Source organism: Staurois parvus, unplaced genomic scaffold, assembly GCF_062004578.1.
Source record: "Staurois parvus isolate SC_StPar_1 unplaced genomic scaffold, SC_StPar_1.0 ptg000096l, whole genome shotgun sequence".
NCBI classification, from domain to species: domain Eukaryota; kingdom Metazoa; phylum Chordata; class Amphibia; order Anura; family Ranidae; genus Staurois; species Staurois parvus.
Window position 1 is genome coordinate 5,189,659 of NW_028317892.1, and position 17,924 is coordinate 5,207,582.

General features: G+C 41.5%; 1 protein-coding gene across 1 annotated transcript in view; it reads left to right on the forward strand.

Moving 5' to 3' along the window:
- LOC149467965 (metalloprotease TIKI1-like) overlaps positions 1 to 17,924 on the forward strand; it is a 185,344-nt gene that overhangs the window by 157,436 nt on the left and 9,984 nt on the right. The window lies entirely within an intron of this gene.

Here is a 17,924-nt window from a genome sequence, read left to right on the forward strand (position 1 = left end):
AATGATGATTGTGCATTAAATGCAATAAATACCTAAATTTGATTGTTTTAGCCTCTTCCCTATACAGCAAAACAGACTGAGACAGGGAGGGGCAGTGCTAGGGGCCAATCCAGTGTCCTGCATTCACTTATGCTGCAAGGAGAAGGGAAAATAGAGATGACCTCATCTGTCTTTGGCTGGCCATACACTATACAGTTTTCTGTCCAATGTCTGCCCAATTTCCTTTAGATTTACCTTCAACTATGTAGTGCAAGAGCTTGCCTAATTGGATACATTTGAAAGTGTTGTTAGGTTTGACCTCCTATTATATGGTTTTTGGTAAATCTAAACCAAAAATCTCGAGAAAATTGTATAATGTATGGCCAGCCCTTTTCTGCTTATTTTTTTTCCAATCACAAGCCAGTGAATCGACCTAGCTGTGTTGAGAAATGTCAGGTTTCCAAGCTGGTTGTGCCGTGTGCTGTGTGAGAAGACTGTGTAAATCTCAGGACTAGATGAACAGAAATATGGCAGTTCCCACATTTGTATTTAAAGTTTGCTTTGTGTGTGGAATTTAGCTTGAAAAAAAGATGTAATATATTGCAGCTTACCAGTCCTAAAATGTGGTGGATGTATTTGTTTTCTTTTTTGTGCTATAGTTTATGCAAGTACAGAAAATACATGTTAATCCTGTCAGAAATGCGGTGTTCTTGTCACTTTGTGTGAGTTGAACAGAAATCTCACACAATGTTATCTTTCTTCCAAGCTATCTTCCATAACCTACAAATGCCCCATCCCATCCCTTATGTTATGGAGATGAACAGGAGGATTGTTTCTAGTCAAAATCAGGAGATCTGTCTAGGATGATAACATTACTCATCCATAGATAAGAGTAGTGAGCAGGTGTTGTCGCCCTTGGACAGGAAGTATGTTACTGGTAGAATTACCAGGTGAAAATAAAGGAAACAAATCCAGAAAAAATAAAACTAATACAGCCACCACATCTAAGGACTGATATGCTGCCACATACCCATTTTTTTTTTTAGTTTTTGCTTTAAATGTGCTTTGATGTTAACAATTATTTATTAAACAGGTAAACTGCAAATGCAGCTTAATGAATAACTCACATTTCATGTACCCTACAATCTCCATTTAAATTATTCCTTGCTGCAGGCTATGCAGCGGCAGAATTCAACAATATGTAGTATATTGCTTAAATCTGATGAACATCACACAAAACCAGCAGCAACCTGTATCAACACGTGCTGGTCTTACAATCTCTTACATATATCACTTAAAAATGTCAGGGTTTTAACCTAGAAAATATTCTGCAAAAGAATATATATTAAGTATATTGGTCCCCAGCACCGTTTTAAAATGGCCCCTGAACTCAGCCGCTCCTGCGGGTCCCAGTCAGCATCTGACAGCTGGCATCCTGCACTAAGCCCAAGAGCTAAAGTGATCAACTCCTTTGCTGCAGATCTTGTTGCACAGCACTCAACAGATCATTGGAAACACAATACTTACGCATTGTGTTTACATTGGTAGTGTAGCTGTCCAGCATCTCCGTGTAGCAATAGATCAATGCTATGGTGATGTATTGCTGGCGATATGCAGCCAACAGTAGATCTATAAGAAGTGATCTGTTATTGCACAGCTGCATGGGGGGACTTGATGAAGTCTCCAGACACCCAATGAAGGAGAAAAACATATACACTATATTGCCAAAAGTATTGGGACGTCCCTCTAAATCATTGGATTAAGGTGTTCCAATCATCTCCATGGCCACAGGTGTATAAAATCAAGCACCTAGGCATGCAGAATGCTTCTACAAACATTTGTGAAAGAATGGGTCGCTCTCAGGAGCTCAGTGAATTCAAGTGTGGTACCGTGATAGGTTGCCACCTGTGCAATATCTGTGAAATTTCCTTGCTACTAAATATTCCACGGTCAACTGTTAGTGGTATTATAACAAAGTGGAAGCAACTGGGAAAAACAGCAACTCGGCCACGAAGTGGTAGGCCACGTAAAATGACAGAGCAGGACAGCGCATTTACAGTGCGCAGAAGTCACCAACTGTCTGCAGAGTCAATAGCTAAAGACCTCCAAACTTTGTGTGGCTTTCAGATTAGCACAACAGTGCATAGAGAGCTTCATGGAATGGGTTTCCATTGCCAAGCAGCTGCATCCAAGCCTTACTTCACCAAGCGCAATGCAAAGCGTCAGATGCAGTGGCATAAAGTACACCGCCACTGGACTCTAGAGCAGTGGAGACGTGTTCTCTGGAGTGACGAATCACACTTCTCTGTCTGCCAGTCTGATAACCGTGTCTGGGTTTGGTGGTTGCAAGAACGGTACTTGCCTGTGCCAAGTGTAGAGTTTGGTGGATGGGGGATTACTGTGTGGGGTTGTTTTTCAGGGGTTGGGCTTGCCCCCTTAGTTCCAGTGAAGGGAACTCTTAAGGCGTCAGTATACCAAGACATTTTGAACAATTTCATGCTCCCAACTTTGTGGGAACAGTTTGAGGATGACTCTTTCCTGTTTCAACATGACCGTAAAGACATGGATGAGCGAGTTTGGGGTGGAGGAACATGACTGGCCTGCGCAGAGTCCTGACCTCAACCTGATAGAACTCCTTTGGGATGAATTAGAGCAGAGACTGTGAGCCAGGCCTGACCTCACAAAAGCGTTTCTGGCAGAATGGTCAAACATTCCCATAGACACACTCCTAAACCAGGTGGACAGCCTTCCCAGACGAGTTGAAGCTGTTATAGCTGCAAAGGGTGGGCCAACTCTATATTGAACCCTACGGACTATGACTGGGATACCCTTAAAGTTCATGTGCGTGTAAAGGCAGGTGTCCCAATATTTTTGGCAACATATATATATACAGTCATGGCCGAAATTGTTGGCACCCTTGATATTTTTCCTGAAAATCAAGTATTTCACACAAAAAAGGTATTGCATTAACACATGTTTTGCTATACACATGTTTATTCCCTTTGTATGTATTGGAACAAATATAAAACAGAGGCAGAAAAGCAAATATGACATAATGTCACACAAAACCCCAAAAATGGGCTGGACAAAAGTATTGGCACCCTTAACTTAATATTTGGTTGCACACCCTTTGGAAAACATAACTGAAATCAGTCGCTTCCTATAACCATCAATAAGCTTCTGACACCTCTCACCCGGAATTTTGGACCACTCTTCCTTTGCAAACAGCTCCAGGTCTCTCTTATTGGAAGGACACCTTTTCCCAACAGCAATTTTAAGATCTCTCCACAGGTGTTCAATGGGATTTAGATCTGGGCTCATTGCTGGCCACTTCAGAACTCTCCAGCGCTTCTTTGCCATCCATTTCTGAGTGCTTTTTGACGTATGTTTGGGGTCATTGTCCTGCTGGAAGACCCAGGATCTTGGACGCAAACCCAGCTTTCTGACACTGGGCCCTACAGTGCGACCCAAAATCCTTTGGTAATCCTCAGATTTCATGATGCCTTGCACACAGTCAAGGCACCCAGTGCCAGAGGCAGCAAAACAACCCCAAAACATCATTGAACCTCCACCATATTTTACCGTAGGTACTGTGTTTTGTTCTTTGTAGGCCTCATTCCGTTTTCGGTAAACAGTAGAATGATGTGCTTTACCGAAAAGCTCTATCTTGGTCTCATCTGTCCACAAGACGTTTTCCCAGAAGGCTTTTGGCTTACTCAAGTACATTTTGGCAAACTGTAGTCTTGCTTTTTTATGTCTCTGTGTCAGCAGTGGGGTCCTCCTGGGTCTCCTGCCATAGCGTTTCATTTCATTTAAATGTCGACGGATAGTTCGCGCTGACACTTATGCTCCCTGAGCCTGCAGGACAGCTTGAATGTCTTTGGAACATGTTTGGGGCTGCTTATCCACCATCCGGACTATTCTGCGTTGCAATCTTTCATCAATTTTCCTCATCCGTCCACGACCAGGGAGATTAGCTACAGTGCCATGGGTTGCAAACTTCTTGATAATGTTGCGCACTGTGGACAAAGGCAAATCTAGTTCTCTGGAGATGGACTTGTAACCTTGAGATTGTTGATATTTTGCCACAATTTTGGTTCTCAGGTCCTCAGACAGTTCTCGTCTCCTCTTTCTGTTGTCCATGCTTAGTGTGGCACAGACAGACACACAATGCAAAGGTTAAGTGAACGTCTCTCCTTTTTATCTGCTTTCAGGTGTGATTTCTATATTGCCCACACCTGTTACTTGCCCCAGGTGAGTTTACAGGAGCATCACATGCTTGTAACATTCTTATTTATCCGCAGTTGTGAAAGGGTGCCAATACTTTTGTCCAGCCCATTTTTGGAGGTTTGTGTGACATTATGTCGAATTTGCTTTCTTTCCTCCCTTTTTTTGTTTTGTCCCAATACACACAAAGGGAATAAACATGTGTATAGCAAAACATGTGTTAATGCAATACGTTTCGTGAGAAATACATGATTTCCTGGAGAAATATCAAGGGTGCCAACAATTTCGGCCATGACTGTATATGTGTGTGTGGGTATGTATATATACACATATATACACACACTATATATATTTATTTTATTTTTAATTAATCTCCATGTCCCAACAATGAAGTTGAATGATCTGTATTCTGGACATTTGTATTCACTGCATCAAATGTTTACATAAATGAGCACAATGTCATTTGAATTTTAAGTAGGGATGCACCACTACAGGTGCCAACACTGAGTATTTTCATGAATATTCGTACTCATGAAAATACTCCCGATACCTGAAACCGATACTTTACGGTGCAATTTGTGTCAAAACAGATTGCAACGCAAAGATTAGCATGCGATTCCTGTCCAAATTGCATGTGGTTTCCCCATTTCTGCTGTGTGAACCCAGGCTTGTCATAACCTGAGTTTACACAGGAGTGGAACAGGAAACCTCCCTGCAGGCATCCCATGCTGGGTGGAGAGTGGACATCTATATTATGGAAGCAGATGCTCCATATTCTCAGTGGTAGGAGAGGTGAAAAAGTGGCAAAGATTTCAAATCCACATCACATGGACAGTGCTGACCAATCAGAGCCCTTGCTTTCTCTGCTCTCCTTGCAGGGATGCCAGTTTGGCCTACAGGGCTTTTGACTGGTCAGCAGTGTCACATGGATGGTGCTGACCAATCAGATGCCACCTAGCCCGTACTGTCATCGCTGCAAGGAGAGGAGAGAAAACCGCAGGGATTTCAAATCCCCAGACCTGTGAAGCGGCTTTCTCTCCTCTCCTTGCAGCGATGACAGTACGGGCTAGGTGGCACCTGATTGGTCAGCATCATCCATGTGACAGTGCTGACCAATCAAAAGCTCTCTAGCCCAAACTGGCATCCCTGCAAGGAGAGCAGAGAAAGCAGTGGGGATTTTGGTACTTATACTCGCCGATAATAAAAAGGTATTGGTGCATTCCTAATTTTAAGTGAACACTTTTTTTCACCCTGCATACATCACAGTGTAGCATGGAAAATAAATAATAAATCTCTGGTAAAGTAAAATGCAAATGTTTACGTATGGCGTTACCATTCTATATTATATAGAAATTACACCAATTTTAATTAGTACACTCTAGTGGGTATTTTGGAGGAGGTCATTTACTGGAGTGCATAAATTATGTAAATCTTGCATTAGGAAAAATTACAGGAAAATATATTTTTTTATCTTATTTGTCACAATTTCTTTAAAAAAAACCCTAACAAAAATGTTTTCAGGAAAATCTGCTTCCAAACTAAAGCCCTATCTATATCTAAAATAAAACAATGCGTGAAAAATTTGCATAGGCTAAAAACCTAAGAGGCATACTGTTTAGAACCAAGACCTCTTCAAAACTGAATAAACACTCTGGGACTCAAGGAGATTAAGGGAGAGAAAGACCTGGGGCAAAGGGCAGAATGCAAACTGCAGTAATCACTTGTAGTATATAATTATTTATCATTGATCTCACATTAACGGATAAGTTCACCTTTCATATGTTACATCCATATTCAGGGTGTAATATGTTATGAATACATCGGCCCCTGCTCCCCCCACTTTATTACAGGTAATTATATAGCACCATCAATTTAAGCAGTGCTTTACATGTATATTTAGATATAAACAAACACTTGTGCTCAGAATTTAACCGCTTCTATACCGGGCACTTTTACCCCCTTCCTGCCCAGGTCAATTTTCAGGTTTCAGCGCTCTCATATTTTAAATGACAATTGCGCGATCATACAACACTGTACCCAAACTAAAATTTTATCATTTTCTTCACACAACTAGAGCTTTCTTTTGGTGGTATTTAATCACCACTGGGGTTTTTTATTTTTGCTAAATTAACAAAAAAAGACCAAAAATTAAAAAAAAAACACACCTTTTTTTTTGTTTCTGTTATAAAAGTTTGCAAATAAATAATTGTTCTTCATAAATTTAGGCCAAGATGTATTCTGCTACATTTCTTTGGTGAAAATAAACCAAATTAGTATATATTATTTAGTCTGTAGGAAAGTTATAGAGTTCACAAACTATGGGATATATCTGAAAATTGATCAATCCTGAAGTGCTGACAGCCAATCTCATTTCTTGAGGTCCAAGAATGTCAGAACAGTACAGATACCCCCAAATGATTCCTTTTTGCAAAGGAGACAGTCCGACATACTTCATAAGAGGCATGGCGAGTTTTTTGAAGTTGTAATTGTTTTGTCATAATTTTTTGGAAAATGAAGAAATTAAAAAAATGATTTTCACAATTTTTTTTTTTTTACATACTGTCACCAGTGCAGTACAGCATCATCATATAATTGGCATGGTGGTGATCAGGGACACTGACTGGCGACAGTACCAAAATAAAAATTGATAATTTTTTAAAAATGTTTTAAAACATCTTTTTATTATTTTTAATTTTGTATTAAATTTTTTTCTCTTTTTTTAGGATTTTTCTTTCATATTTCACTATGACCAAAGTAGTATGATGTTACCATAGTAACATTGTACTACTTTGGGGCAGTGATCAGTATTTTTTTTATTTGTTATAAGCAAATTATTACTTTGCTATAAGCAAGCATTTACCTGAATGAAATCAATTCATTCAGGGTTTTTTTTTGTGATTAACTGTGATTTGGCCACGGCTAATCACATGACACAGCTGGGCTTTGATTGGCCCAGCTTGTGCATGTGATTGCTGTGATCATTCACAGCTAGACACACTTATATACAATGGATGGAAAGGAGGCCATCCATTGTATACAACTGTCATTTGACCTGCTGTGATTGGTCACAGCAGGTCACATGGTACTGGCAACGGGTCCAGTACACAGATCTGTCATCGGACGTGTCCGAGGTACATGGCCGGTGACAGATCACGCCGCAGCGCGGCCCTGCGGGCATGTGCAATTTGCGCTCCGGAAAGGACGCCATATGGCTATATGGCCATCTGGCTATAGGCCAGGCAGCAACAGGTTAAACAACAAAAATAAATAAAAGCAGCTTGCACATATGAAGGCAGTAATGTAATATAAATGGATAAATGCAGCGCTAATTATATAATAATCTTATAGCACTTTAAATGTAATAAAGTCCATATAAATTCCCAAATGAATGGAAATAGGTGCATAAGAGGAAAAGTTTGATCCAAAAGCCATCACCATACACCCAAACAGATTGGTCTCTTACCAGACAGTTTGACTGTACAAAGGTCGGTCAACATGAGCAGTGTGATATAACATCAAATGTAGCAATCGACTGTCAATAGAAATCCCCTCCAGAATAATAAGTAACTTCTCCAACTTCAATAAACCTCCAAATGGCAGAAACTCCCATCAGATGGTAAGGGAATGAGGGTAAGGGAGAAGAAAGGCAACTTGTAAAATTCAGTACATTTATTTAAGTTCCACGTACATGAGTGAATAAAACACCAGCATGGTAAAAACAGGATGTTTCTAACCGACAAGATGACCGCCATTCCTCCAGAGCGTGATAACGTCACACGGCGAGGCTCCACCCTATGCGTTTCGTCATCAGAAAGATATTGTCAGGGGCATGGCCAGCGCGACGCATCACTACCAATGAATAGAGCTTGGAGGGACACTACCCCTAACCGAGATGCCTTTCAGGAAACGGAAGACATACTTGAAACAGGAAATGAAGGGCAAACGGACCTCAAAGGGACCCTCCCACACCTTGGAATGCACTTCAAGGACAGGAAGCAGATATCAATCAGAATGTCACTAAACCAAGAGGAATCGCACTCCCATAATAGGAAGCAACCCTCCAGTATAAGTAATTTAACAACGGGTCCCGATCCAAATAATATAAATATAAACAAAATAACCGATCTATATAGTTCAACCAATAAAGATTAAACTATAATATGTTGGTATATACAACAACCTCAAATAAAGAAGGCACAGGGAGAACATGCAAACTTCAGGCAGGTGGTGTTCTGGTTGGGATTTGAACCAACAACCCTAGTACTGCCAGGCGGAAGTTCTAACCACTTAGCCACTGTGCTGCCCTGCTTTAACAACTAGTGGGAGATCACCTCCCCGCTAGCTGATAATTTTTTTTTTAGAAAATTGCCTTGCGGGGTTCCGCCTGCCCGGCTACATCACTCATTCACAGTCCTCTGTGACACAAACATACATTAAAAAATATATAGCACTCCTTCCTTTACTACTGACCCTGCAACCAGACTGTTGGTGTCATGGCTACACATTAGTAAAGTCTAAAGAGGATAAACAGGGAAAGCAAACAGAAAATCATCAGCACTAAGGTGTGAAATGCCCCAACAGAAATACAGCTCAATCTATTAGTGGCTGCATGTATAGCTATGTGTGTGTTTTGTGACATAATACCTTGGTGTTAATTGCAGTTGTCCATCCATTGAACAAAAAAAACGTATCTGCAGCCTTTCAAAACACTGCAGCTAGAACTAAAAAAAGCCCTTTATGAAACATCCCCCTTTCACATAAAGTCTACTGATTTCATCACAAAGAGAGTCCCACATTAGAATTTGAACAACCATTAAACTACATATATGATAACTTGCGCTAATGACATAAAGCAAAGGTCAGAGTATAGTTTAAAAAAAAAAACATATGTAGTACATCTTTGCAATACAAGCAAATTTCTCCTTATTTTAACCCTTTTGCTGCCAGTGATGTAAAGTGACACTAAATTTTGGTTTAAAGAAAAATTCAATTCAAGTATAACTCTGAAAGGACCTTCTATAGCTCTCAGCCTTCTCCAAATCCGCTTTTTTGCTGCTATGATCTGACTCCGGGTTAGATAGTGCCTATGCTCGTTCTTTATGATCCCACTGTATGTAGGAATGTAGCAACCCTTTCTTGCTCAATCCCAAAATGGACTAAGGACTAAGAATTATGGGATGTGTAGTATGCATAGAGCAGTGCACATGGCCACAACTAACATGCACTGCTTGTTCCTACAAATGGAAGTGAGGGAGAAAAGGAGAGGTTTGGAAGCTCACTTTTAAGGAGGCAGAAAAACACAGTAAAAAACTATTTTATGAAAAATAGATTACATTAACCAGTGGATTATTATGTGTATGGATTATCATGTGTATGGATTATTATGTGTATGGATTATCATAAATACTGTATAATAATAATCATGTGTATGGATTATCGTGTGTATGGATTATTATGTGTATGGATTATCATAAATACTGTATAATAATAATCATGTGTATGGATTATCGTGTGTATGGATTATGTGTATGGATTATCATAAATACTGTATAATAATAATGTGTATGGATTATCGTGTGTATGGATTATTATGTGTATGGATTATCATAAATACTGTATAATAATAATCATGTGTATGGATTATCGTGTGTATGGATTATTATGTGTATGGATTATCATGTGTATGGATTATCGTGTGTATGGATTATTATGTGTATGGATTATCATGTGTATGGATTATCGTGTGTATGGATTATCATACTGTATAATAATAATCATGTGTATGGATTATCGTGTGTATGGATTATCGTGTGTATGGATTATCATGTGTATGGATTATCGTGTGTATGGATTATCATACTGTATAATAATAATCATGTGTATGGATTATCATGTGTATGGATTATCGTGTGTATGGATTATTATGTGTATGGATTATCATGTGTATGGATTATCGTGTGTATGGATTATCATACTGTATAATAATAATCATGTGTATGGATTATCGTGTGTATGGATTATCGTGTGTATGGATTATCATGTGTATGGATTATCGTGTGTATGGATTATCATACTGTATAATAATAATCATGTGTATGGATTATCGTGTGTATGGATTATCGTGTGTATGGATTATCATGAGTATGGACTATTGTGTGTATGGACTATTGTGTGTATGGATTATCGTGTGTATGGATTTTCGTGTTTATGGATTATTATGTGTACAGATTATTGTGTGTATAGATCATTGTGTGTATGGATTTTTTTTTGCAGAATAAGAATATTGTTACATAGTTCTATAGTTGGTAAAGACTCCATTCCATCCATTTCAACCCGTGTGTATGTGTTCATGTCCTGTGTACTGTGTTCTTCAAGATACCTGTCCAGGAGTTTTTTAAAACTATTGATGATTCCTGCTGACACCACCAATTGTGGAAGTGAGTCCCACATGCTTACTGCCCTGACACTGAAAAACCCCTACACAGTTTAACCATTTGCTGACCGCAGATAGCCGAATGGCGGCTTCACTGCGGCCGGCCAGTTCTGATGTCCTCCCAGAATGCGGCCTCCAGCGTGCCCCCGGCAAACTTCGTGATTGCTGTGTCCTATGGTGAGGTAGCAAAAGACCAATCACAGCGGCCTTTTACCATGTGATCAGCCGTGTCCATTGACACAGCAGATCACCAGTAAATACAGTTGCCGGTTATCGGCTGCACTTTCCTCACGCTGTCACAGCATGAGGAAAGTACTGCCGATAACCAGCAATTGTCAGAGGAGGTATCGGTGCCCTGATGATCAGTGCCCAGCAGTGCCACCCACAAGTGCCCAGCAGTGCCACCCACCTGTGCCCAACAGTGCCACCCATCAGTACAGCCCAGCAGTGCCACCCATCAGTGCTGCCAGTAAGTGCCTAGCAGTGCCGCCAGTCAGTGCCATCAGTCATTGCCACCCACCTGTGCCCATCAGTGCCACCCATCAGTGCCCATCAGTACTGCCCAGCAGTGCCACTCAGCAGTGCCCAGCAGTGATGCCAGTCAGTGCCCAGCAGTGCTGTCAGTCAGTGCCACCTATCAATGCCCATCATTGTTGCATATTAGTGCCAGCTCATCAGTGCTGCCTATCAGTGCCCATCATTGTTGAATATCAGTGCCGCCTATCAGTGCCACCTCATTAGTGCTGCCTATCAGTGCCCGTCAGTGCTGCTTATCAGTGCAGCTTCATCAACGCACATCAGTGAAGGAGAAAAATTACCTATTTGCAAAATTTTATAATAGAAACAAAGAAAAAAAAAGTTTTTTTTTTCAAAATTTTTGCTCTTTTTTTTTATAGCGCAAAAAATAAAACACCCAGCGGCGAGTACATACCACCAAAAGAAAGCTCTATTCGTGTGGAAAAAAAATTATAAAAATGTCATATGGGTACAGTGTTGCATGAGCGCGCAATTGTCACTCAAAGTCCCTCACTGATTTTTTGGGACTTTATATACACAAATAATTTGGACACTACTTTGCTTTATATAATTTTTTATGATGTGATATATTTTTTCATTTTTTAATTATTGCACAGTTTGATAATTTGATATAATTTAAGCGCATTCCTATGTTTATTTATACTTTTAGCCACTGCAAGCTTGTTTACATTTCTTTAGCTGGCTTTCTTGTAGAAATTATTTGGGCAACTATAAAGCTGACTGATCATTCTCATAGGCTCCAGTAGGTGTCGCCTTCCCACTATGCATCCTGGGCTCTGCTGCCCCTTCTGGATGCCAGGGACTTGCAATGGGGATAAACAGTGGACAGTCAGTGACTATCTTTTCACTGATCATCTCTGTGAAACTGGAAGAGATGAATAATTCCAGGGCCATTATTCACAGTTAGCTTTAATTTGATGGCCTGTACAAACTTTTACAGTGTCGCCTAATGGACCATCTCTATGGTCTAAGAGACCAGAAGTTACTAGCATTTCATCATTTCCATTTCGCTAGATATAAACAGCGCCATTTTAAATTTGGGAAAGCATCTGATCACACCGATCTTGGTGTGATCAGATGCTTTATGGGCAGAGGAGAGATCTAGAGTCGAATAGACCCCAGATTTCTCAGAAAAGAGTACCTGTTGCTGCCTATTGCTACAGTGCCTTGAAAAAGTATTCATACTACTTGAAGTTTTCCACATTTTGTCATGTTACAACCAAAAACATAAATGTCTTTTAATGGGATAGACCAGTAGAAAGTGGCACATAACTGTGAAGTGTAAGGAAAATTATAAATGTTTTTTAAAATTATTTACAAATAAATATCTGAAAAGTGTGGCATGCATTTGTATTCAGCCCTGTTAACTCGTATACCCCTAACTAAAATTTTGTGGAACCAATTGCCTTCAGAAGTCACCTAATTAGTAAATAGAGTCCACCCACCGTTTTATTCTCTAGGGCCTCTGCTTTAAAAAAAACAAATATAATGTTTGGGGTTTCAAAAGTAATCATCTAGTACAGCCTTTCTCAACCTTTTCAATCCTTGACTTTCCGGTCTCAGGGAACCCCTGCTAAAAATGGCTTTATCTAAAACTCATGATACATTAGTGTGATGGTCAGTGGGAACTTGTGGTCATTGGGAAGAATTACCCCCTTACAGATTGTCTAAAAAGATCAGTGGTGTCAGTGGGAACTTACCTGAGAGTCAAAAATTGCTCATTGCTCAAGGAACCCCTGACAACCTCTGGAGGAACACTCACGGAACCCTGGTTGAGAAACCCTGATCTAGAAAAAAAACCCAGTTTTTTCAAGTAATCAAAAAAAGTGTAAGAAAAGGCTTGGTCTTCAAGTGGTTAGAAAAGTGGGTGATATCTGGCAAAAGCTTCTAATGTTGGCCCTGAAATGCCAGGATAGTAGAAGCACCCCCAACCCTCCCTAATGACCCCTTTTGGGAAAGTAGACACTCTAAGGCAGTGATGGCGAACCTTTTTGAGCCCGAGTGCCCAAACTGCAACCCAAAACCAACTTATTTCTTTCAAAGTGCCAACACTGCAATGAAACCTGAATATCGAGCTTTTGGTTTAGAAAAAACAACTCGTACAGTAGTGCAAACTAATTAACAGTACAGGGATGACCAGAGACTGCGGACAGTACAGGGATGACCAGAGACTGCAGACACAGTACAGGGATGACCAGAGACTGCAGACATAGTACAGGGGATGACCAGAGACTGCAGACACAGTACAGGGATGACCAGAGACTGCAGACACAGTACAGGGATGACCAGAGACTGCAGACACAGTACAGGGATGACCAGAGACTGCGGACACAGTACAGGGATGACCAGAGACTGCAGACACAGTACAGGAGATGACCAGAGACTGCGGACACAGTACAGATGACCAGAGACTGCGGACACAGTACAGGAGATGACCAGAGACTGCATACACAGTACAGGAGATGACCAGAGACTGCGGACAGTACAGGGGATGACCAGAGACTGCGGACAGCACAGGGATGACCAGAGACTGCGGACAGTACAGGGATGACCAGAGACTGCGGACAGTACAGGGATGACCAGAGACTGCGGACAGTACAGGAGATGACCAGAGACTGCGGAAAGCACAGGGATGACCAGAGACTGCGGACAGTACAGATGACTGCTGACCTTTGGGGAGGGAGGGGGAGCGGGTACCTGAATTTGACAGGTACCCGCTCTTACTTCCGCAGAGTTTTTTTTTTATCTTACCTGTTCCTTTATCCAGCCGCGCGCTGTCTTCCCGGCTTCTGTAGTGTGGGCGCTCGTCGGACAGCCGGATGCCCAGTGCGCATGCACGAGAAGCGCTGCGCTTTGTGATTGGTCCGGCGGCTTCTGGGATCTGTCATGTGTCCCAGGTACCGCCTTACCATTCACAAAGAGCACTGCTTCTTGCGCATGCGCACTTGGGACCCGGCTGTCACGCACACTACAGAAGCCGGGAAGACAGCGCGCCGCTGGATAGAGGGACAGGTACGGTCCCACTGCAGAGCTGAGCGGCTGGCCCGGTATTCTGACACGGCGGCGGTGGAAATACCGGACCGGCTCTATATTCGCTCCATAAGACGCACTGACATTTTCCCCCCTTTTTTGGGGGAAAAAAAGTGCGTCTTATGGAGCGAAAAATACAGTATTCTCCTGGCGTGCCCACAGATAAGGCTCGGCGTGCCGGCTGTGGCACGCGTGCCACGTGTTCGCCATCACTGCTCTAAGGTATTTGCTAAGAGGCATGGTGAGTATTTTGCAGATCTCATTTGCTGCCACAAGTATTTGGAAAACACTTTTATTCCTTTCAAAACCCTGTGACAAAAATGATATATGTAAATCACTCACCGTGCCTCTTATCAAATTCCTTGGGGTGTCTACTTTCCAAAAAGGGGTAATTGGAGGATGGGGGGGGGGGGGGGTATTTGGTATTTGTATTATCCTGGCATTTTAGGGCTTCCGAAACTGCGATAGGGAGTGATTTGAGGAAATATGCCCTTTGAAAGCCTGGAGGTGGTCATTGGATTTTGGGGGTGTGTATGTGGCTAGGTCACCAAAAAGTCTCTCACATGTGGTATCCCCATAGACGTAGCAGAATATATTTTGGGGTATTATTCCACGTATACCCACAGCATGCATGAGCAATATATCATTTAAGTGATAACTTTGTGTAAAAAAAAATAATAAATTGTGTCATTTTCCAAAAATTTGTGACAAAAATAAAATGTTTCATTTTCACTCAACATGCCTCTCAGCAAATTCCTGTTTTCCAAGAAGGGGTAATTTGAGGGGTTTTTGTACTGCCCTGGCATTTTAGCACCTCAAGATCGGCAGTCAAAGTAAAAGCTGCATAAATTTCAGTATATATACCATTGTTTGTAAATGCTATAACTTTTCAAAATAATAGCAGTGTGTTGAAAAAAGTGAATAAAGCTCAAAATCCTTCTAATAGCTTTTATTTCCATACACATAAATGCGTTGGGAACACTACACATTCTATTCCACATCAAAACATGAAGAAAAATAGATCAAATTTGTGTTGTTCCTCTAAAAAAACTGAAGAAAAGTGAATATTAGACTGTTCAAAAAAATAGCAGTGTTTGTATTCTTCTTTACAAACTCAAACATTCATTATATAAACTGAAAAATGTTTGAAGATTTTGTTTTTTCCTTTGAATCACTTAATTAATATTTAGTTGTATAAGCACTGTTTCTGAGAACTGCTGTACATCTGTGTTGCATGGAGTCAACCAACTTCTGGCACCTGTGAACAGGTATTCCAGCCCAGGATGATTGGACTACATTCCACAGTTCTTCTCTATTTCTTGGTTTTGCCTCAGAAACTGCATTTTTGATGTCACCCCACAAGTTTTCTATTGGATTAAGATCCGGGGATTGGGCTGGCCACTCCATAACGTCAATCTTGTTGGTCTGGAACCAAGATGTTGCACATTTACTGGTGTGTTTGGGGTCGTTGTCTTGTTGGAACACCCATTTCAAGGGCATTTCCTCTTCAGCATAAGGCAGCATGACCTCTTCAAGTATTCTGATGTATTCAAACTGATCCATGATCCCTGGTATGCGATAAATAGGCCCAACACCGTAGTATGAGAAACATCCCCATATCATGATGCTTGCACAATCATGCTTCACAGTGTACTGTGGCTTGAATTCAGTGTTTGGGGGTCGTCTGACAAACTGTCTCCGGCCACTAGACCCAAAAAGAATAATCTTACTTTCATCAGTCCACAAAATGTTGCGCCATTTCTCTTTAGGCCAGTCAATGTGCTCTTTGGCAAATTGTAACCTCTTCAGCACGTCTTTTTGTCAACAGTGGGACTTTGCGGGGGCTTCTTGCAGATAGCTTGGCTTCACATAGGCGTCTTCTAATTGTAACAGTCCTCACAGGTAACTTTACACCTTCTTTGATCTTCCTGGAGCTGATTGTTGGCTGAGTCCTTGCCATTTTGGCTATTCTTCTATCCATTTGAATGGTAGTTTTTCGCTTTCTTCCACGTCTTTCAGGTTTTGGTTTCCATTTTAAAGCATTTGCAATCATTTTAGCTGAGCAGCCTATCATTTTCTGCACTTCTTTATATGTTTTCCCCTCTCCAATCAACTTTTTAATCAAGGTACGCTGTTCTTCTGAACAATGTCTGGAACGACCCATTTTCCTCAGAATTTCAGAGAGAAATGCACTGTAACCAGCATGTACAACATTTGCTGCCTTCCTTCCTTAAATAAGGGCAATAATTGCCACCTGTTTTTCAAAGAATGAATGACCTCACTAATAGAACTCCACACTGCTATTATTTTGAACATGCCCTTTTCAATTAGTGATTCAATTACACAGAATCAGCAGCATGCATGTCATGACTGTTGGGTCTGTTGGATTTCTATTACTCTACTACACCTGCTAGTAAATTATTTGCCATGTAGAAATATCATTTCTACCAAAAACAGTGATTGATCAGGTTAGTGATGTCTGACTGCTATTACAGGGCTGACAAACCACCCAGATCTCAGATGTTCGATTTGATACATCTCTCCAAAAAATGGCTCCAGCCTGAGGTATTGTCAGGCCCTCAGATTGTGGAGCGTGTGGTCATGGACCAATATTTGCGTGCACTCCCTGCCCCTTTGAGGAAGTGGGTCGGCCGTGGAGACCCTAAATCTGCAAACGAGCTGGTGGACCTGGTGGAGAGATATGCAGCCGCTGAGGACTTTTTTCATTCACCTGGGCCGTACCCCAAGGTCACTAGGGGTGGAAAACTATCCGGAGGATCCGGTAAGACTGTTCCATGGGCCAAAGGCTCAGGAAAAAATGATAAGACTATGGTGTCAGATAATGAGACTGTACGCTTAGGACCTAGAGACTGGCCCAATAGGTCAGGAAGGTCCCCAAAGCCATTTAGAGGTCTAAGCACTGAACATATAATATGTTATCGTTGTCATGCGTTAGGTCATATTGCTGCAAACTGTCCTTTAAATGATGAACCTATGCAATGTGAAAATGCTTATTTAGGAAAACGCATGTCTCTTTTTGCACAGGTGGTATGTACTGCAGCATGTCAGAAATGCATGGAAAAGCAAATGTGTGTGATTGCCATTGATGAAAAGCCAGTAACTGCTCTGCTAGACTCGGGTAGTGTTGTGACCTTAGTTAAGAGTGATTTGGTAAACCCTGCCAGCCTACACCCTAGCATGATTGGGGTTATTTGTATTCATGGTGATACACGTAATTACCAGACTGCTATGGTGGAGATTGATACCCCCTGGGGCCCTGTGACCCATTCTGTGGGGGTGGTGCCCTCTCTGCTTCATGAAGCCATATCGGGGAGAGATTTTCCCCATTTCTGGAAGTTATGGGATAAGGAGGGGAGTCAGGAGGACCGAGCTCCCCCTGCTGGGGAAACGCTGAAAACTCCTGAACTCACTCCTGACCCCTTTGACGGCAAGGTGGAAGGGGAAACTGTTGGTGTGTCCAAGGAAGGCGTAGACCTTTTCCCTTTCTCTGTAATGGCGGGGGAGCAGGAGGAGTTGGATCCAACCCCAGACACTGAGGATATGGAACCAGAGATGATCGCTGGCTCTAGTGAGAGTGGACAGAATGTGGTGCCTGACCTAGAGGTCAGAAAAGAGGATTTTTGTACGGAACAACTGAAAGATTCCACACTTAATAGAGCCCGTGAAAACATTAAAATAATTGATGGGGAACCAGTTG